Here is a 22,628-nt window from a genome sequence, read left to right on the forward strand (position 1 = left end):
AGGTACCTAGCTGGGCTATGACTCCTGTAAATTCCCTACTGTATTTCCTCTCATAATCCAAGAATTTAAAAGGTTCAGAATCTGCCCCTATTTGTGTCATTGCCTCTTTTAACTGGATTGTTCTCACTGCAAAGAGTATACTTTGGTTTTCAATAAATTTTACTATTGTTACTAAAGTCTTTGCATTACCAAGAATTTGGGAATAACTTCCCTGAGAATGCCCATCCAGTAACAAGATCACTACATGAAAAATCACAATTATTACTAACATTTAAAATATCCTGAAGAGATTTGAACATAAAGACCATATCTTTATCCAAATTCAATTTTAAAAGGTTATGAACACACCATAAAAACTAAAGATTCCTAAAAGCTTAGATTGCAATGACTTACTTAACAAGTTAAACAGACTTCTTTTGGTTGCACAGGGAAATCAATTTAAAATGAGGCTGGTATTTAGAAGTAAGTGAAAATAGCTAAGGCAGCAGAGTTTCCCTTTTGTCCACTTCAAATCACCAGAAGATGTTTTCATGTTTGCTTTTAGTTTTTAAGGTCAGAGAAATTTCAGACAATTAGCAAGTCTAAACTGGGTCAAACTTATTGTTTAGCAGGGTAGTGATTCAGCTCAAAAGTCTGTCATTCCCCAATACAAATGATATGGGAAGGCTGATTGAGATTTGGTACAATCCTTACAATTCTGTGGGCAAACAGAACTCAAAAGGAAAATAAAACATAAAATCACAGCAAAACCAGAAGTTTAAGAATTCAGGAGTATAGTACTCACTGACCCTTTTGGTTGAGGCAGAAGAAATGATGCTCTACTTAATAATGAAGCCTGACCTATAAAAATTACAAATTAGATAAAAATACTCAAAGGGATAGAATCTATTGTGAAAGATAAAACGTTTAGCATTGTGTAGTGCTGCGGAAATATAATTTAAAGCATAATTTACCAAACATGAAAATGTCTTCAAATTCAGACAGAAAAAAAATAACTTTATTAGTGAATAAATTTTAAAACAGGTATGATAATACCAGACAATGGTATCTTTAGATCCCAAAATGATAGAGAAAAGACCAGGCCAAATATTGCAAGTATAGAATGACTTACACATACAGAGCTTTACTGGAGGAGGGTCATGCTTCAGGTAATTGAGGCATCAGCATCAAGGCGTCAAGGTGTCAGCATTGATCAAGGGATTGCACAAGCTGCTTGCAGAACCAAGAGAGCAGCACATTGTTGATTGTCTGCTGCAGTGTGACAAAGTGCATTAGTTTCCATTGACCAGTTGCAAGGCTCTAAAATATGCTGCTTTTTGTGCTAGATAGACTCAGGTGGTCACAGTGAACTTTCCAACTGGCTGCTGAAGTTTTATGAGGCTGGCACCTTCATCCTGCACAAAACAGTCCAGACTAGAGAATCTGCACCCTAGAACAAGAAATGTAGGGGAAAACAAATAAATAAACAAGCAAACACACATACCAGCTCCAATGGGAAATAGTGAAATTAACCCTGTATGATAGACTTAGACAACTTGAAAGGGTAGAACAGCAGACAGAACAGAAACAAATTATGTTTGCAAAGATTTCTACTTCAGCCGCCCATCAGGTATCCGTAGATACAAGGGAAGCTAAGTGTTATCAACAATGCGGCCTTCAAGTTTCTACAAAGTAACCCAGGCAACTGTCACAATACCTCATGTTATCTACAGTATAATTAGCAGGAAACTAATAATCTGTTTCCCGGCTGTGTGAACTCTGAAATCAGTGATATAAACTAGAAGGTTTACCTAAGAATTTTTCCCCCCTTGAGAACATCTTTGTCATTTTTTTGGAAACACATTGACTTTGTACTTTTATCAGACTCTTTTTGACAAGGTCAGCTAAAATAATCACAAGGCTAGAACCTTGTACTACACTACAACGGACAGTACTCTACCATGCACAGAAGCTCATTTGGTTCATTTAACCTTTGTCCTACCATGGTGGTCACTGAGTCTCTCAAACTGTTTACAAAGATTAAGGAAATGTTACTATGTTTGTACAACCAACCAGATGCTCCTTGCCTACACCTTTTTCAAAATACAAAATTGTGAGTGCTCAAGTAAAAGGGCTAAACAAAGCTCCTTGTCCCTCAAAGCTCATTTTAAATGCACCTGTTAATTACAATGATCCTATGTGCTAGTTAAGCACCAATTCAAAGGAAAAGTGAGCTTTGTTATGTTATGAAAAGACAGTTTTGCAATGTATAACTAGATATTCATGTAAATTAGGCTGTATTCTACTTCAAAAATTAAAAAAACTGGAGTAAGAGTGCAGTTATTGGGTGACAGAGTGCATGTCTGTGTTACAGGAGGCCCTCAATTCAATCTTCAGTGATCAATCAGTTGATTAATCAATGAAAGAAACTAGAAGATAAAATCTCCAAACTTTCTTAATAGCAATATATCAAAGAGACAATTTTCATGATTTAGGAAGATATTTTTAAGTCATAAATCTGCCAAAAAGATTTAGTTGTTTAAAATATTTACCTAATTTCAAAGAGAGAGAAATTATAGTGAGAAGCTTTCTACAGTCAATGCTCTCTAAAAAGCAAGAGAGGATGTCTTTGTCTTCATAGTTTCCTTCCTCTCTCTCCCTCCCTCCAGTTCTCTCTTCTTTCCTTCACTCCCCTTCTTTTCTTTAGATTAGATATACTGGAATTATTATTAATTCTAAAAAATCTAAATTTTCATCAATTAAGAAGTATATAAAAATTATATACTCACGTATTATTTGCCTCCAATAAAAATTGATGAGCTAGAACCTATAAATGAGTACAATTGCTGATATGCGAAGAAATATAAAGAAAATATCTACATTGATGGAAATATTTAAAATATACCTAGAGAAATGATTCATTTTTAATTTACATTAGTGACATATTCTATGTCATTACATAGAAATGTCTGTATTACTATTGGCTTGTTGTTATCAATGATTCTTTCTTGATTTTGGGATGTGATTTGAGGTACATGTTTGAAGGCATCAAATTTGTACATTTTATAATTTTCACTTAACTAAACATGTAATTTTAAACACATATAATTGCATCAAAGTGGTAGCAAAAGCTCCTCACCTAATTTACAGAATCAGAATCTGAGCAATAAATTCTAGAATTATGATTAATTAAAAATATTCAACTTTTAAACCTTAATCTTTGAGATTTTCATATCTCATAATGTAACACAATTAAATCATTTGTTAAACACAGAGCACAAATCTCTACTACAAAGTCTATACTTAGGCTAGGTGTCCAGTAATAAAATTGAAAATCGGTTTCCAGATTGTTATGGCTGATATTTCCCCCAAAGTCTCAAGCAGTCATGGAGAGATTCAAAGGTGACCAGGTTAAAGTGTGTGACATTGGCATAAGGCTGTGATGCTGGGATTTGGAGTGCCCGGCCCTGCATGGGCGTGGAATCACCTTGTCTTAGTTACTTTCTACTTGTCACTAAGACAAAAATACCTGATGCTCAAAGTTGAGAAAGGAAAAGATTTGGGAGGTTTCAATCTATACTCAGTTGGCTCCATGGCAGGCTGGCATGGCAGGCCTACAGTTTCTGGCAGCTGCAAACAGCAAACAGAAACCAGCAAGAGAGGGAGAGACACACACACCTTCTTCCTGCCATTACGTTGCACTCCGGTTCCACCCCTATGTGGGTATAGCACTGACACCAGCAATCCAACCCATTGTCCACTAGACAATGAACCAATCACAAATGCATAATTCAAATGCATGAGCCCTGGGGGCCACCAGCATACACCAGCATACACCATGACATACCTGAAAGTTGGTAGTCTGGGTGGACCACAAAGGGATACGAAGAAGCTGCTCTGCTACCTCACTGCTGGTGCTGCTAGGGCTGCTGTTTTTTGCCTGCCCTGCCAAGTGACAGTCTTTTTCTCCATGCTATGTGCCTCTGCTATGCCATCCTGTCTTGCAGTGAAGTTGCCTATGGACTGAAATCTGTACAAACTGTAAGACAAGATGCACCTTGCTTCTTTGAATTCTGGGGGCTGAGTATATTGTCTCAGTATTGGAAAAAGTAACTAAGACCCAGAACAAAAGGAATACACAGTGTTATCACAGAAATCCAAGAAAAAGGGCACAATAATATAACCATTAGAATTATAAGAAACGCTCAAAGGGATCTCCAGAATACAGTACATACTAAAAAGAGTAGAAAAATTTATAGAAAAGAGTGTCTTTCAATTCTGAGAAAAGGGTAGTGCTTAACAAATTTTGACAGGAAAAAAAAAGGAGTATTGTGTTAGGAAAAAATTCAGATCAAAAGAGGACCTAACAGTATTACTGCAGGAATTTCTCTCTCACTTCTAAATTACCAACATAGAATCCGAGGATGGCACAATGTCATCAAAGGAAAATTTCCACTTGTTGATTCAATTTTTTAAAACAAATTATGCTAAATATTTTAGTGTATCACATTTATATATGCCTCAGTAACTTTAAAATTAAAAGTTCATTTAAAAAGATTTTGAATAGCTCTCACAGTTTAAAAACCACTGAATAATGTTGAAAGGAAGGCTTTCCATGGGGCCTGGGATGTACCTCAAAGCACAAGCATCTGCCTGGCAAGTACAAAGTCATTACTTTGATCCCCAGTACCCCCCAAAAAAAATGGAGGACTTTTCAGTAAGTGGACCCAACACAACATTCAGTAAAGACTTTTGATAATTTAATATACCAAAAGTCACTAAGTATGTTACAATAAAAAATGTAACACCAACATAATGCTTTAATTGAGAATTAAATTTTGTTGACTTCATATACATAGCTTGTTATGCTTTACAATCCTTTTGTGATACAGTGAGTTTTATTTTCTATTTTCCCTTCCTCTTACCTTCCCTTTTATATTTTCTTTCCTCCATTGTTCATATATATATATATATATATATATATATATATGGGTTATTGTTTATATATACAATTTAACTAGTACTTAATATTGATTATATGTAGTTTAATTGTATTTATATATACACATAAGTACTTCTGGAAAATATTTTTCTTTTATATTAGCTATTTTGGAAAATAAAATGGTACTCATATAATACTTAATTTAAGAAATTATCTTTTTCTCAGTACTGTCAAAGCTTCAGAGATAGTTATCAAAATTTTTATTTTTTCTCATAAGCTATACTGTATGAGTTTTATTTCCTACAGTGCACCATAAAATACCAAGTTTTGTAGTTGATATATTAGAGAGACACAAAAATATTTCGCTTCTGAGTCATGCATGGATTTATTAGGTGATATTTAACATTGTTTATGCATACATATTTTTATTTTTTTCAAGTTTTTTAACCAGTTTTACAGTGCTTGTGGCTATTTTTAACAAAAAGACAATACATACATTGTACTCAGAGGACATTTTCATGGAACAGTTAAATATCTTATGATAGATTAAAAATTGCCAACAGGCACTGACCATTTGAGTTACTCATTGCAATAAAAATTAATCAAAAGCTAACTATGCTGATATTGAAAATTTCAGAAGAAAACTAGTTCTTTAAAGTTTCATGTCATCACATTAGAAAGCAGAAATAACATTTCTGTACATAGAATTAACAACAAATGTGAAATGTTGAACTATTTTATGTCTGAAATAAATTTGCTATTTCATATAATTTCTCTTGTCCACAAATATTTTAAGGTAATAAGTTTCATTTCACACTTTCACATACAAAATTAAGATTCAAATGTTTTCATATTAATATTTGTTATTTAGGGGATTCCAATGCAGTTATTAGTATGTTTTATTATTTTTCATTTAATTGCTTATTTCCACTGATAGTAAGTCTGAGTGAAAGGGAGACTTGTACCAAAGATATTAATAAAGACTATTGCTTCATGGAGGGCCCCATTTCATTTCAGTGGTCTTGAGGTGGAACACAGTTTGTCAAGGAAAAGTAGGGCTCTAACATGAAAAACCAGGCTATGTCCTAAATCACCAAGTAGAAGAGAAAATAAAGGAACGAGAATGTTCACCCATTGTCTGCCTGGGAATTAAACTCCTATTATAATTGGATCATTTTCAACTTACAGATTTCTTTAACTTTCCCTATTAAAGATATACAGTCAAAATGCTCCAATCAGAATTGTTTAGCAGTTGAAAAACAATCTAGATGAGATAATTTGATTAAACTTTTGGAAAATTTCTTAATTCAATTTCTGTGTACTCCTTTCCTTGATAGTATTTGAAATAGAAGAATTCTAAAGTTTATTTTCTCTTTTTTAAAGATACATATTTTATAAATACTCTAAGTCATTTGGGAAACAGGAAAGAAAGTATAGGAAAACATTTTTCATCATATTCTCCCATGCAAGAAATTATTCTAGCATTCTACCCATAAGTTTAAGATTTTTAAATGATGAATCTAAGGGTCCTAGTAAAATAAGAACATAAACTCATCCATTTTTAAAAATTCATTCATTTAAGTGATTAATTTCATGCATAAGAAAGTCACTAACAAGGGTACATTACTGTTGTTTATGTTGGTTAGCTAAAGTTGAGTTAACTGAAATAAATAATGTTGTTACCAAAAACAAGATGAACAATTTCAGCTATGACGGACACAAAGAAATTGGTTTAACATTTTCTGTGAAGATGGGTACAGTTATAATACAGTACTGGAAAACAGAAAGATTTTATTCAGGCTCTTAGAAACATTAGCAAGGAAAATAATTGATAAAAAGGAAACATTTAAAAGTAAAATATTTAATACAAACCACATTTTCGAATAGTAAGAGTATATTTATATTTAATATGAAATTAACTTAAATGCACAAATGTATTTTTCATAAAAGCATGGACAAGTCATTTTAAACTAACAATAAATTATAAGCTAAAAATATGATTAATCACATGAGAAAGGGGCTGTGAGTTCCCAGAATAAAAAGGATTTTACATCAGAACTGAAGCACCAATCCCAAATTATTGGTACTACCTCAGTTAGGTTATGTGAATTACTTTTCCTTTTTGAATTTTTTGCTCTCTGCATAATATCACAGAGGTGATCTCAGACCTCCTACCTAGCCCAGCTCATAGTAGTAATGGTAGACACATATTTCCCACCACTCTGAAGCAGTCATAGCAGTCGTGTTTTCGGTCACTCTCCCTGTCAACATCCCTGAGCCATTTCCCTCTTGGGGAATTGATGAAACCCAGGGTAGGCCCTGTGTCATGGTCTCTTTGTTCTGGTGAACTGCTATCTTGGCTGGACTTAGGATCCCATTGGCTCCCCATAAAAAAAATACATACAAACTATGAGCTGAATAAACTTCCTTCATTAACTTGTGATGTCAAGTTTTTTTTTTTGTCCCAGAAATGAGAAATGTAGCTTGAGCATAGTAAAGAAAATGCAAATGACACAAGAGAAAGAATGGAGGAAAACAGGCCTTTATCTTGAGCCCTAAGAAACAGCTGAGAAAAATGGAAATGGCCCCATATGTTAGAACATATTTAACATAAAACATTATATGCAAAAGGCCATATGCATCCTGGACAGAAGAAGATCTGTTCAAAGGTGGAAAACTTGCAGCACGCTGCAGAATCCACTGTGAGTGTGTATTAGGAAGCAGAGGTTCTGTGCAGGAAGGCTGCAGTCTGCCCAGAAGCCTGGAGATGGATGTCCAAATGCATAGGCAAAGTTCCCTCTGCTCTTCTGTAGCAAAAGTGAAACTTCCTTCTTTTGCTTTTTATGCCATCAAAGTTACAAGTCTACTGGCCAATGCCACAGCATTCAAGGTGGTATTTCCATCTTCTATCATCTAGACACATGCAAAACTGTGCTAATCTAAACTGCTAGGTATTTCATATTCAAGATGACACAACTGTCCCAAGGGGATGGTGGCCCCTTTCAGTCTCCTCATGGGAAAGGGCTTCCACTGTTTCAAACACTAACTCACCAGACCTGGCTTCCACTCAGTCTGTCAAGGGTAAAAAGATGAGGGAATTTTGGCGAAATTTTCTGAATTTCCTGGATTGGCAAGAGGAAAAAGAGGATCCCCTGGAAGTCATCAGGCAGATACACTAAAGTTACAAGTATAGTCTTCACACAGGAGTTTGACACTTAACACAAGAGAAGAACTTCAATAGAGCAGTCTGCTGGGGCTGCGCTCCACTGGCACCCAGGGGATCAGGAGCTGAAAAAGTCTAGGAGAGGCAGCCAGCAGGTTCCTATGTTATAATTTGGTCTCTATCCACAGAAATGATGCAAGCTATGGACAGACTATGCCCCGTATTACATACATAGGGGCACTATGGCACTACAACACAAAAGGGCACAATGCACACAGCCATGTATCCTACACAAGTATGGTCCAGAAGGAAAAGTGGGCACCTCCTCCACAGCACCTGATGGGCCATATTGGTGTCAGAGGAGCCAATCTGTCCTGCCCCCAAAAGCACAGCCTTTGAAGGCCTTTCTTATATTTGATCTCATTGAGTTGTCACAAATCCATGAAGTAGGGATCATGAATATGATGTTACAGAGGAAGAAACTGAAACTGAGATGTGGAACAAGACAAAACCTGATGGAGCTATTCCTAAAACAGAACTCTTTGGCCCAGTGACTTCCCTTGAAATCATTCTAGAATATTCTGCAAAAACTCTGTAACATTCTCAACCATTTGCCCTGGAACAAATTTCACTTCAAGTGGAAAAAAGAGACACATTTTGTGCAAAACTTACTGTGTACATTGCATTACAGGACTGCCAAGATAAATTCCACATTGGAAAGTAAGACAAAAACTGATTTCATTCTAGTATTTCCAACACACTAACAGGTTGTTTTGTAGAAAAGTCATAGAAATGGGATGAAATGTCCAACTGTGCCATTCTAGGAGAGAAAAAGTGACATCTGTTCTTTTCATTACAAATCAAATGCAAATTGATTGCCCCCTCTTAAAGGACAGTGTACAAAATCTTACACAGTAGAAGAAAATTCTACTTTAGAAAAAGAATGGAATATCTGATTTTTACCTATAACATGCTTGTTAAAAATAAATGTAATTTTTGAAGGGACTGGATACTTTTATATAATTATTGGTTTATCAAAATCAGCACACATCAGAATAAAAGGAATGGATCCCACCTTGGCACAGTTTTATGATGACACACCCCAGAAACAACACCTGTAGGTCCAAGCCAAGTAGGAAGTTATGCCATTTCATAGCAGCTTCGTGAAACTGAGTGGTGGCTGTTCTCTGGAAATGATGAGGTGAGACACATGGAGGACTACATGTCATAGCACTCCTTTTCCTTTTCAGAACTGAAACTGTACGTATAAACTTCACTGCAAACATCACTAAACATATAAGCTGTTTATAATGTGAGTGCTATGTAGATTCCCAAAGTTGCAAGTAACCAACACAGTATGCCTGGACTCCAGTGGCCACTGCATAAAAAAATTCCTTACAATTCTGGTGCTACCTGGTAAATAATGTGCAATTTGGCACATTTAAGAAGTGGCATGGGCCACTTAGAGCACAGGGAAGAGGTATGCACTGGGGGTTGATTGGCTTTATGCTCCTAAAATCTGAGAGGATGATGAGGAGATGGCATTGAGGAAGTAGACAGGGGCCAAATCCTGCTCATGTCATAGGCAGGAAAGGGATTTTGGTCGATAAGTGACAGAGGTGTGGTCTGAAACAATTCAGCAATGGAAGTGTAGCCAAGGATGGTGAAAACAGATCAGATGTCTAAAGCATCAGTTACCCAGGCCCACTTACTACCTGTATTTTCGGGTCAGACCACTGGGGCAACACTCTTCTAGGGGCAGTCAAGGGTTACTGGCTGACTTGCCTGAATTCATTTTTGTTGCTACCTAGAATGGTGCCTGGTACAAAACTGTGTTCTGTGTAAAAGTACAAGTACATGATTTTTCCATGAAAGACTAAGTAATAACACCATTAATATGTGGATCTCATACCCCATCTATCAAAAAGCCTTCTTTCAGACAAATTTGGGAATCTGACCAGGAAGAAGCCTATGGATTTGCTAGCAACGCTTAACCACAGATGACCCAGTTACAGGTGCTGCCTCCTAGAAGGAAACAATACAAAATGGATTGATGTACAAAGAAGATTACGGAAATAGAAGGAAACAGAAGATTATTAAGGTCTCCCAAATATGCTAAGTAAGAACAAGGGGCACAAATAGAGAGGACAGCAAATACTGGAGAGCTAAAGACTATAAAGTTATTATGGAAGAGATGAAGAAACTCGATAAGTTCAAAGAGGAAGTGAATCAAAATTGGACAAAAATATCATTCAAAATACCCAAAATGGATTTGGGGTAAATAAGTAAAAATTGTATAAGATGACAAAAACTATTCCAAATATTAATTAAAAATTCACAAGGGACATAGAATCCTCTGAAAGATATCAAACAGCAATACTTTAAATAAAAAACTGTACAATAACTTGCAACAATAACAAATTTAATGCACCTTGTCCAAAATTGAGTATACAACTGTAAACTATGAAGAAACAAAGAACACACACACAAAGACAAGAAAGACCACTCAGTAGTTACTAGATGACACTAAGTAGAGCAATGCAGAGCAAATAGGAATCAGAGAAAAACTATAAGAAAGATTGAAATGTTAATATGTCTACAAAATTCACCACAGAAAATTTCTCAAATGAAAAAAAAAAGATTTGAACCTAAAAATAAGGAGACTTCTTGAATGCCAAACAACAATGATAAAGAAAAAAATTCAACAAGGTATATCCCTGGCAATTTAATAACTGCCAAATTTCCAGTATGAAAAGAGATAGTTTAAACTTTTCAGAGAAAAATAATGAAATAACATATAAAGGTAAACTCATTAGCAATACTTGAGACTTCTCAAGGTAAACCTTAGACGGCAGAAGAATTTTGAATAAAATATTCAAGCTTTGAGTAAACACTTTTCAATCCATGTGAACATGCACTTAAAAACCTTCCTTCAATGTAGATGGAAAAATAGTTAAATTTCATGGAAAAAAAAAAAAAAACCTGCATCTAGAGATGTGTGCATTCATACTAAAAGAGTACTCAGGAAATCCTAAACCGAAATTGCAAACTGATAAGATAAATGTAAAAACCCAGGCGAAATGAAGCCACTAACCAAAGTCAATGTATAACAACCAAAAATGCAGGCAAAGCAGAGTAAAGGAGTCATCAACAGAGCAAGAATACAATAATAGCAAATAACACATTTCAGTAGTCTCTATTAATGTTAATAGCCTTAACTCACCAATGAAAGACAGAGATCAGCAGCAGACTGGATAAAAAATAGAATGCAATCATCTGTTGCATTAAGTAAACTTTTTTAATCTAAATGACATCCAAGTCAAGAAATCAAAAGTGAATACAACATTTCATGTACTAGGACACCCAAAACAAATGAGGAGAGTAATTTTAAACTCATGCACAGTAAACTTCAAATTAAAACTGACTAGAGGAGACAAAGAAGGTCATTATGCACTAGCTAAAGTAACAGTGAAAAACAATAAATAGCACTTACAAATATTTATGTACAAAATCCTGGAGTTCTACCATCATAAAAACAATACCACTGTACATAAAAGATCAAATTATAAACAAGGACCTTAAATCCCCACTTTTGTAAAGAGACATATAAAATAAAATTAAACCCAATAAAAAGTATCAGAACTAAGCCAAATCTCTGAACATACAAACTTGGATAATTGTCTATAGACTATTCCACCCATCTTAAATGAGTAAACATTCTATTCTGTAGCCTATAATACTTTCTCCAAACTGGATCACATAGTAGTCTATGAAATCTGCATATATAATTTAAAAAGAATCAAAATCACCCCATGTGTACTATCACATTACTGTGCAATGAAAATGGAAATCAATCTTGGAAAAAATTGCAGAAAATATAGAAGCATCTGGAAAATTAATAACACACTCATACAACCAATTGGTTACAGAAGAAATTTACAAAAAATTTTAAAAATTTCTGAAAGTTCATGACTATGTTTTACAACTCATGAGAACACTTGGGACACTGTGAAAGGCATCCTAAGAGGGAAGTTCAGCGTTGTCAATCCTAGATTAGGAAAACAAAGTGAGTCCAATTAAATAAACTTGTGAAGAATCTTTTGGGAATTGAGGATAAAACACTCAAGCAGACTGATGGATACAATAATTTCAGTCATGATGCTGTCTCCTACTCTGGAACATTTAGTACACAGATGTTTCTGCTGAGCCTTGGCTGTCTCAGACCATATCAGTGAACATCTAAACTTGGACCTCTACAGCAATCCATAGATAACATACTAGATGGCTTATTGACACAGGCTGAGGAGCAAATCTGCCAGAGGGAGGCAGCTTGTGGGAGGTTGCTATCAGTGGAGTTGGATGAGTCATGGTGCCTCTAGATGGACAAAATGATGCTCAAATACAATTTGCACATTCTGCTTTTCACCTGGTCACCAGATCTCAAATGCAGAACCCAGGAGGCAAATTTTTCCTTTTACGCTCTGCAATACAGCTGCCACTACACAGCACACTGACTGATACTCTTTTGAATCAGAGTCTGAGACATTATGTTGAATCCAGTGCCAAGAAGCTCTCGGACTTGTAGTGCAACTGAAATCCCTAATATAGTAGGAATCACGCTATAGCAGTGATACTAATAAAAGTATATTAGCTTCTGGAGAATTTTTCTGAGTTAGTAAATTATTTTTCAAAGTTGTTGCTAAAATAAAATTAATGCAAGACTTTTTATTACAAATTTTCAGTTAACAAGTGGAGAATAAATTTTAGAAATGCAACTTTACTGTTCCTGATGTAATAGCTGATTTGTATGGTGATTATCAATGTATACTAAAATCACTTGCTCAAAAGATATTGGGAGAATCAATAACCACATACCTTCAAATAATCACCCCACAGATTACATGTTGTTTGCCAAAATGAAAAGAAATCTTATATTTAGAACTCTGCAATAAGGATTAAAGAAAAGAAATTTAACATAACTTAGAAAGAAATGAAATGAAGTGTATACTCCAATATGATAAATAATGTTTAATTTGAATCATCAAGACACAATCTGACATACATTGGCTGGTCTTAAGTTTCCTTTTTATAGAGAACAAAAAAAAAAAAAGAAAGAAAAGACAACTATTTTAGACATAATAAAACCAGAGAGATAATCTATGCAACATGATAAGTGAGTGTTGAATGTATAAAGCTTTTAAAATAAAGGGCAAAAATACACTGGAAATAGTGCCTGCCCTGGATACAATGCTTGACCCTCTAATTTTAACAATGAGTAATACATCTTATACCACTACCAAGCATCCACTTCTATTCATAAATTTCCTGCCAGGGGCTACTGTAGGTATTCGGTTCCTTTTCACATAATGTGCACATCATGGCTTTATACAGTGTGTCCTGCATGACCTCTGACCTTCAAGCCAAGTAAATCATAAGGAAAACTTCATCCATGAGATTTTCCACCCTCCAGATTGATTCTTCATCACATGCACACATGGACGCTCTTTGTTCTCAAATACTATGACATCATTCTTGCATCCTAATGTAATTAAATGATTTTGTAGAATCTGAAGACTCTAACAGATTCACAACACTCACTGTGTGATATGGGGATTGATTTGGTTGTATCAGATGCTAAAGCCATATATGCTCCTGTCATTGGGAGCAAGAATGTCATGGTAAGAAATACAGACGTTGCCTATATCTTTGTCATAGTTGTCATCATGTCCAAATTCCAGGTGGTAATTTTGTTCCTGGACACTTTTTCCCATGCTATCATGCCTTTAGAGACAAGATCTTTTTATATTACCTCAATTTTAGGATCTTCTCTACCCAGGTATCCAGAAAAACAGGCATACAGGCAGGTGATATTATAAGTGTCAGCCATGTATTTTTTACGTAATTTTCCAAAATCTGTTATCTGTTTTCCTTACAGATGTGATAGTCTATGAGCTTTAATTCTGCTAACTGCTGGGGAATGCTTTTTTTGTTTGTTTGTTTGTTTCAGGTAATGATAGAGTGGCAAGAATATGGAGTGGATAGATCAGAGGACTCTACTGTCCAGTACTTGAAAGCTTTCAAAAAATAAGCATTATATTTGTTGAGAATGGTAAGGATTTAATTTAATAAGGACACAAGCCTGGGCATAAGCAACACTAAAGTGGGGTTAGGAGGACCTAGTGTGATTCCTGAATGCTTCAGGGACCAAAGGGATTTATAGCAAATGAGGACAATGGAGGTCCCTGGATGCACATGATGAAGAGACAACACAAGAACAGGGAGGAATTCAGAAAGCAACCTGAGGAGTCTAGCTTTGAGCAGTCCTTTGTGGTCATGCATTTTCTGAAGGTAATGGAGGACCAGAAACTGATTACTTAGCAAGTGTCCTCCGATATTCAAAAATTTCAAGAATGCTGGGCAGAGTGCATTCCTATTTCTGGTAGAAGTGGAGAAGCTACCATCTCTCTCTGTTGTCCTCTGCTTTCAACTAAAACCAGCTCAGGGAATCAGTCTGCTATTCTGTTGGCCCAGGTTCATATCTACCTACAAGAAACCTGGCTTGTGAATGAAAAGATCATCCTTGCAATTCCAAAAGCTTTTCATGCTCAGGCTGACTTACCCACTAGGAAGAATATTAAAGGAAACACGAGACAATTTTTATTTCTGCCAAAATCAAAAGCAAAATGAAAATAAATTTTGAAAGAAAATGGCACAAATATTTTCTCTGTATATCAACAATGTATTGCAAAAAATAAGTTTAATATTTTCCAGAAGGAGATGATCTATGTATTCAGAAATGCCACGATTCTAATAACTAAAACAGTCCAAATAATATATGAGACTTTCTGCACCCACCTATAGGTACCTATGAAGTTGGATGTAGTGTTTTTATTCTGCTGTAAACCATAGTTCCTACACAGCATATTTTAACACATAGATTGGAATAAAGCCTTTTCATTACTTCAAAATTATTTCAGATGTTTGAACAGGTATCCACATCTTATAGTTTAAAATGGTTTGCTGGGCTCATTTAAAATTTTTTTCATATATTATAAAGCTGAAATAAGCAGGAAATTTTAATTATCAAAATTCATTTATCTTTTGACAATTTTGTTTTTCTTTACCATGCATTCCATTGTATGTGTACAAATAAATATATGGAGGCTCAACGTGGACAAGTCTCTGAGAGGAAGACTCCAGGCAGACAGAGTAACACAACTGGAGTCCTCGTACTCTTCCCAGCTACATCTGCAGCAGCTCAACTAGGTTTTCTCAGTGAATACGGGAGGGGAAAAGGAACCATCTGAAATATGTCAAGCTTTACCCTTGGGGAGAAATTCATTAACTACCACCTTATATTCTGTGACTTATCAGAGCCTGACTAGAGAGATGAGAAATTTCCAATTCTAGCAGCCTCTAGCCATCTTATGTCAACACAAAGGGAGAGAGATGCAGATAAAAAAGCACTTATTAAGTGATATGCTAGAGGCACAAGCTTATTGAAAGATGAAGCCTTATTTATAGCATTAGAAAATGCACCCCACACACCTTAACACACTGCCAACGCTCTATTTACACCACTTCCTTTTATACAGCAGCTTTTGTCAGATTATCAAGAAAAAAGATTACATGATAATAAAAGGCAGATTCTGGTTCAAGAGCACAGCAATCTCAGACCCAGACTCTGATATACCAAAGATACTGGAAATATCAGAGCAGAAATTTAAAATAGCAATGATTAAGGTGCTGAAGACTGCCTGCAAAGCTTCCATATTACAAAACTAGAAATCAGGAATGTACAAATTACTAATATGTGAAAGAGAGCAAACAGGGACATCACTACAGACTGCATGACCATGAAAATGAAAGTAAAAGAATTCTATAGATAAGCATACCAATAGATTTGATAACATACATAATACAAACTATGGTTTACATCTGTTTTCAGAAGTGGAGATTTTCAAAGTGAACAGACTGTGTGGGCTTATACTCATCAGTAGATGAGTTCAAGTTGAAGGTGCTGCTAAGAGGGGTGTGGTTGGAACTGGGGGACGACCTGGATGGGGCACTCTTATTTACAGCATCTGCCTCCCTCACTACCTGCTCAGTCTGCTTCTTGGGTTGAGCAGCTTTACTCTATGGGCCATTTCTATTCTAGACACATCAGACTATGATCTGAACCCTCCAGAATTATGAGTCAAGTAAGTCTCTCCTTTAAATTGTAGGTGTCAGGGACTTTGCCCCAGTAATGGGAAGGTGACTAACACATGCACAAATTCCCATGATAACATAACCTGACAAAATTTGAAAAGACCTTCCAAACCAGAAAGCAACAGGCTAAGATAAGTCCACTGGTGAACTGTTCCAAACATGAAGAAAAGAGACTATATCAATTTTCTACACTGTCTTTGAAAAGAGCGACTAATAAAAGCAAAAGTAATACAATATCAACAAGTCTTTCCGTTTTTTTTTGGTCTTTTTCAGACAAGGTCTTGCTATGCAGTTCAGGCTGGTCTTCAGTTCACTTTGCAGCCCAGGCTGGTCTTGAACTTGCAACGATCTTCCTGCCTCAGCTTCCCAAATGCTAGGATTACAGGTCTGCTCCACCACACCCAACCTCAGAACAATGTTTTCAACAAATAGTGCTAACAATGGACATCTTAATGTTTAAAAAAAAAAAAAAGTAGTTAAAGAGAGACCTTATCCCCTAAACAAAAGTTTATTACAGATGTCAATGCAAAATTCAAAACATTTTATAGAAGTTAACACAAGACAAAAATCTAGGTGATCCTGGGTTCAGTGATGACTTTTTACTAAGATGTATGCATGGATCTTTTTCTCGGCTCAATTATTTTCACTCTATTATTTAATCATATGCCAAAAGCAAATTAGTACAAATACTATAGTCCTTATTTGTCCTGGCATTTTCATTATCTAATTCTCAGTATTTTAAAATTTTTGTCATAATTTTTATAGGTACACTTTAAGCTGATGAATGTATAGAAATATTCTTTTTAAAAATGATTAAAATCTAGGCTCATGCACTGTAAGAGGCTCTTATTTACCTTGTAGAGAGAGGGCCTAAACCAGTCCCTCTACCTTTTTTATTTCATTATACATCCCCCTTGAAGACCCTAGAGCAGATACATTCTGGTTACTGCTTTCTCTTGTTGGTATGAAGGAATGCACAAGCTATTCTAAAGCAACTGCTTTATATACCCTATCTGTATCTATCTGTTATATGGGAATCTGCTCCTTAAATATGTTAAGAGTCAGTGTCCACATAAACTGAACACTAGTGAAGATGTCTGAGTATGTATCAGCTGAAATATTTGATCCTTGTATCTGGTAAGAGTATAGGTTTATGTGATACAATTTCAAAGAAATCCATTACCGTTATTTTGTAGCAATATCCTGGCATGAAGTCTACATAGCTACTATAAATGACAGTAATCAATACTGTTTTACTCAATCAATCCAATTTTTATCATAGCTTACCTTTCCTTTTTCTTTGTTCTCCAGTAATTAACCAGTATCAACATCATGGGAGGCTGATGAACTAAAGTTTGGAGAAAACAGTGAACAAGATATACAAACAGCATCTGGGCCTCTGGAGGCGAGGAGGAATGGCAAAATAATATTATTTTCCATTAGGAGAAGAAGTGAGAATTTTAATAGGTGTATAATGAATAACAAGAAGGCTAGAACTGCTTCCATCCAAACTAAACAACAAACCAAAAATACTAAAACAAAAACTCTCTCAGAAGGAGCTGTTTTCTGAAGAGACAGGCCCTGTACACAAGAGAGTTCAGTCAGTGTTTAGGTAAAGAACTGAGAGACCACAATAAAGGTTTCTGAAACAGATTCTGAAAGCAGCTCCCTCCTTCCCAGTACTTACTCATGATGTCCAGCTGGTTCAGCAGCCACGCACCCTAATGACTGCTCCTTCCACTCTGCTAGACTTTGTCCTCTGGGCTTTGCTTCCCTGAACTGCAGTAAGGATAAGAGAAGATGAGCTCATCTTTTAGGTTTCCCTTGTCCTAAGGATCACAGCTCTATGCTTTACTAATTGAATGCAAAATAGAACCTGTTACCTGGCATGTATTATCCAGCTTTATTTCTTATTCTGGAAAATATACCACCATATCTATAGCCCATTACTCCATAAAACATGACCTGTAAATTAAGCTCCATCAACTTCAATTTTTAAGCATTTTTAAAGGTAATATACATAAGCATTAAGAAATTTAAAAATGTAAAACACAGCCCTACGTTACTAAAGAAAGGATATGACTTTATATTAAAAATATATTACAGCGCCTGTGCTATTGAGCTATTACCCTGGCCTCCTACTTTTCTTTAAAGAATTTATCATTATATCACGTAGTATACGTATGTGCTAAAAAAATGCATATGTACATATACACATGTCTTATGCTTAGTGCTAGGTGTTTACAGCTTTTAAAATACAAAAGAAAATGTGTGCATTATATATGTTTAAAAGGAAAGCAAAACTTGACAGATAAAGTTGACATATAATTTTTCAGTCTTTTTTAAAAATATTTTTGTTTTAATCATTTTTATAATAAGAATATTTCTACACATTCATCAGCTTAAACTGTACCTATAAAAATCATGAAATACTATATATATTAAACATTATGTTAAAAAGTAAAACCTTAAACAATATATTCCATGTAAAGCATCTGCTAACTTTTGTGTTTTCTTCTGATGAAATTAAGTTTTTTACTTTTCCCATTTAATACTGCATTAACTGATAAGACCTTTTTATGGCCGAATGAATCTTGATACTGATTTTTAAATAATATACATTCTCTTTCTGTGGGACATTCATGTTCCATTGTTGAGGACCACAGATTACAGACTGAGACAGTATCTGTCCCAGGATCTCCTTATGCTGCCTGCTGTGTGGGCCAGTTTTGGAATGTGGAAACTCTGCTTTCTCTCAGTAAATGAGATTAGCACCCAGGTGTGGAGATGGATCTTGGCTTGTTTCCTTTATGATATTAAACTTGTCCATTCTACCACTGTTCCAAAAAAAGCACCCTATCCCCTTCCCTGCACTGGCTAATTAAATGGTAGCTAGGTGGAGATTTGCAGCCTTTTGTTCCTAGACAGCATGGGGTCATCCCAGATCTCTGCTATGTGCCCCTTTACCTTGACATTTGCTCTTTCTTTCTCCCTGTGCACCCTTAAGTAGGGCAGGAGACTGCGAGCCACTGCACAGGTCTCTAGTATTCCACCACTATAAATCCTTGTCCTCAGATGTTGTTTTTATGAAGATTCTCTTACCAAGTAATTTACTTAAAACTGCAATCCTCTTCCTGACATATGTATTTTCTATTCTCCTACTTTTTTTTTTTTTTTTTAATTTTTTTGGACTGGGGATTGAATTCAAGAACTTGCACTTTGCCAGGAAGCACTTGTGCTGTTAAGCTCTATCCCCGGCCTCCTACTTTACTTTTCTTTAGAGAATTTACCATTATATCATATAGTATACATATGTGCTCAGAACACTCAGTGAATGTTTAAACTTTCAAATGTATTACAGAGACAGACACATTGCTATTAGCCCCATCAAAACACTTCCCTTTACTTTAAACAGGATCATTCCATTGTTCATGTTACCTTCTGGGACAGTTCTAGAAGACCTCTTTCCTGAGTATCTTTGAGTTTGCTGCCATCCTCTCTTAATGTTGTAAATTTACATTTTATGGTCATTTTGACATTTGGAATAGCCAAAAGTTGCACAGTGCCCAATCTGGTAAGGTGGACAAGGACACATCGTCATGTTTTATGAGCCTGCTTTTCCACTGGATAGCAGTCAGTAGAGCATTTTTTGTATTTTTTATCACAACTAGTGAAGACACTCAGAAAAAAGAACTTACATAACTGCTTCCAAAAGTGGTGAAAATAAAGAGATTAAGCATGTTGAGGGAAACTAATAGCAATGCCTCTTACAATTTTTTAAATGAAATATTAACCATACATCTTGAGCACACCAAATATAGGTCTCCTTTCACTATAATAAAAACTGTTATGAAACCAGGTATTTATGACTATTTTGTTCACTGAAATATTCCCAGAGTTCTAAGATGATCATTCTGATAGTAAATGCTTAACTAATATTTGTTGATTAGTGATTATTTATGAATATAAAGGAAGGACAACATTTGGATAGATTAAAGCAAACAAAAATGTATAAAAAGGAAGTAAAGGAAACAAAATGCTATGGTTGAAATTTTTTTATATTTAAATCTTTTATGTCTTGTATTTTATTTTATTTTATTTTGTGGTGCCAGGGATCAAACTCATGACCTTGCGCTTGCCAGGCAGGCACTGTGCCGCTAAGCTGTATCCCTAGCACTATGTTTTATTCTAATACATAAAATATTTCTTCAAAATTAAGATTACATAGCAGATAAGAAATGAATACAGGTAAAAACAGATGAATGACTTAAACTATCATGAATCATTTAAATCAAGTTAAAATCAATCAATATTTGCTAACTTAGCTCCATGGGAAGGAAATACAAAAATGAATAAACACAGTTGTTACTTATTTGAGATTCAAGTATGAAAGAAAGATACGCAAGTTTAAAAATATAGTACATGCAAAATGGTAATTGCTGCCCTGGAAGTAAAAAATATACTAGAGTGAAAGTCACTAAAAAGTATAAACTAGTGTCCTTATCACCATCTTAAACTTCATCTTTTCATGCTGAGAAGAAGAAAGTAGTATTGTTAAGAGTTACAGCCACAGAAGAAGACTGAAAATATAAGAGGACAGAGCTTTAAGAGGCACTTCAAGTTACTCTTGCCAACAGGCTGTAGGGTGCAGGGCAAGTCCACCTTCCCAGGTCACCGAGTAACTGGCAGGTGTGATGCAGGCGGCTAATCTGGTAGGGTGCACTGGGCCTCTCGGCAAAGCGGAGCATGTTGAAGTACTTCTTACTACACTTTAATAAAATCTTTGTACAACAAACTGTCCCAGTCCCTGTAAAGGAAGCTGTGTATAAGAAAGGAGAAGCTAAACTAGAAAATCAAGATGGAAAGAAATTCTGAAGTATTTGGACTTGATTCTGTAAGCAATTATATTTTATTATTATTTTTTGGCGCCAGGAATCAACTTGAACTTGCCAGGCAAGTACTTATGCCACTGAACTATATCCCCAGCTCTGTAAGCAATTTTAAAATAAAAAATTTTATGAGTAAATTGCTCATTTCAAAAAGGCTCAAAAATACATAAAAAGGAAAACTATTTTTAAAATCACTTATATCACCACTTATCAAAATGCAACACTTTGCTGTTTTTCTTCCATTTTTGTTCTCTAAGATTAGTCTTCGTATGTTTCACTATGTGTAAAGCTATCAACACTGCATTTTTTAACCTCACTAATATTCTATCAATCTACTTATGTAATGCCACTTTCCTCCTTAAACATTTAAATGGCTACATAACTTCTCAAAATTTATTTTGTTCTGAAAAAATTTTAATCCGGGTTACAAGTTTAAAAAAAGAATATGGGGTTTTAAAGTAAAATCTGTGTTCTGTTTGCCCTCAGGCATCTTTTACTACTTTCAAAAGAGAAAAAATTTTTATTCAATTCATTTCTATTTTATTCTGGTTTTTAAAAGTAATTCCTTTTTTCATTTAATTATTCATCTAAAATTCTGTTGAAGACTGGTTGCTGAGAGATGAGGCTCTACATTTATTGTTTTTCCTCAAAACAGTTAACCATCTGCATAAATATATCTTAAGTAATTCTCTAATTTCCAAACTTCCTCTAACATTTACTTGTATTACAACTGAAATATAACACTGTTATTCTTATGAGGGGAAAAGGCATGGAATGGCATGGTGGTGCATGCCTATAATCTCAGCACTCTAGGAAGCTGAGGCAGAAGGATCACAAGTTTTGAGCACAGCCTGGGCTATGCAAGACCTGAGCATAGTTCAGTGTAAAGGCCTTGGGTTCAATCTCCAGTATTTCAAACAAAAAACACAAGGGAAAAACACAAAACTTCATCATTCATTGTTTCCAAATGTAAGTTTTTATATTTGGAACTGAAAGGCTGAACAACTGCAACCCAAAACATGCAGTTAGGTCTAAGGTAAAACTATTCTGTTCTTTAATCTGCCACTATCATTGCTGGGCCCATTCATCTCTTTTGATTATTCCAAAGATTAAATACATGTAACCTCAGGTAAGTATTCAAGCAGCAGACACACTTACTACCCACATCCTAAGACAGTCTCCTATAAAACTGGATTTCTTTTTGAGTTTCAGATGATGTCCCTTCCAGTACTGTACCTGCCTAGCCTATAAATGGTTCTCCAAATAGCCTAAATTGTTCACAGTTTAATGCCAATGGTGAAACACACATTCCAGGTTGTTTAAAAAGTAACTTTAAAAGGAAGGAGAGCCAGACAACAGCCTTTTCCCATGAGTCAGTGCTATTTGTGGACTGCAGGGGAAGAGGACAAGAAGTCACCAACAAATAAGCCCTCCCTGCAAATTG

The 22,628-nt window shown here is 35.3% G+C and overlaps 1 protein-coding gene across 50 annotated transcripts in view; it reads right to left on the minus strand.

Annotated features, from left to right (window-relative positions):
- LOC100734190 (alcohol dehydrogenase 1-like) overlaps positions 1 to 22,628 on the minus strand; it is a 226,088-nt gene that overhangs the window by 193,928 nt on the left and 9,532 nt on the right. For 22 of the 50 annotated variants that reach the window (XR_010047730.1, XR_010047732.1, XR_010047733.1 and 19 more), the window contains exon 2: positions 17,983 to 18,074. The exons of 9 other annotated variants lie outside the window; for them this stretch is intronic. The gene's annotated coding sequence lies outside the window, so the exon portion shown is untranslated. 19 more of the 50 variants (XM_063249433.1, XM_063249429.1, XM_063249424.1 and 16 more) reach the window with 5 other exon arrangements.

This window comes from Cavia porcellus, unplaced genomic scaffold, assembly GCF_034190915.1.
Source record: "Cavia porcellus strain 051 isolate PalLab524CR breed Dunkin Hartley unplaced genomic scaffold, mCavPor4.1 scaffold_5, whole genome shotgun sequence".
NCBI classification, from domain to species: domain Eukaryota; kingdom Metazoa; phylum Chordata; class Mammalia; order Rodentia; family Caviidae; genus Cavia; species Cavia porcellus.